This window comes from Octodon degus, unplaced genomic scaffold, assembly GCF_000260255.1.
Source record: "Octodon degus isolate 3935 unplaced genomic scaffold, OctDeg1.0 scaffold00204, whole genome shotgun sequence".
Taxonomy (NCBI): domain Eukaryota; kingdom Metazoa; phylum Chordata; class Mammalia; order Rodentia; family Octodontidae; genus Octodon; species Octodon degus.
Window position 1 is genome coordinate 306766 of NW_004524780.1, and position 548 is coordinate 307313.

General features: G+C 40.3%; 1 protein-coding gene across 2 annotated transcripts in view; it reads right to left on the minus strand.

Annotated features, from left to right (window-relative positions):
* Sh3yl1 (SH3 and SYLF domain containing 1) overlaps nucleotides 1-548 on the minus strand; it is a 35225-nt gene that overhangs the window by 4567 nt on the left and 30110 nt on the right. The window lies entirely within an intron of this gene.

Here is a 548-nt window from a genome sequence, read left to right on the forward strand (position 1 = left end):
AAAAAAAAAAAAAAAAAAAAAAACCTCAGACCAAATGGATCCCAGCAAACAACTATAGTGCCACACCACAAGCCAACAGTGAGCAGATCGCAGTACACATTGGAACAACACCAATTTCTCCCAGGAAGCCACCAGGCCACTATGACACTGGATGTCTGCAGTGAGGACCCAGCAAGCAGGTGGAGCACCCAGCACCTGAGCCCCAGGGGACCCTCACCACAAGGCAGATGTGCGACCTTGTTCCAAGTGTAACCTGGGGCAGTCTCCCCTTAGTTCATTCTTTCTAGGATCTGCACTAAAACCTCCTGCACATGGCAAAGCTAAGCAAGAATAAAGCAAGAGTGAATGAGCACCATCATGGTTAGTGCAACTTTTTTTACCCTTTGGAAATATTTACTTGTACTCCAGTTTTTTTAAATTTAATTTAATTTAATTAATTTATTTATTTATTTCAAAATTTGATTGATAAACAGCAATGAGACAGTTTCAAATCAAATCGGAAGTACAGTTTGAACAAATAACACACTGCATATATTCTTCTTAGTGGT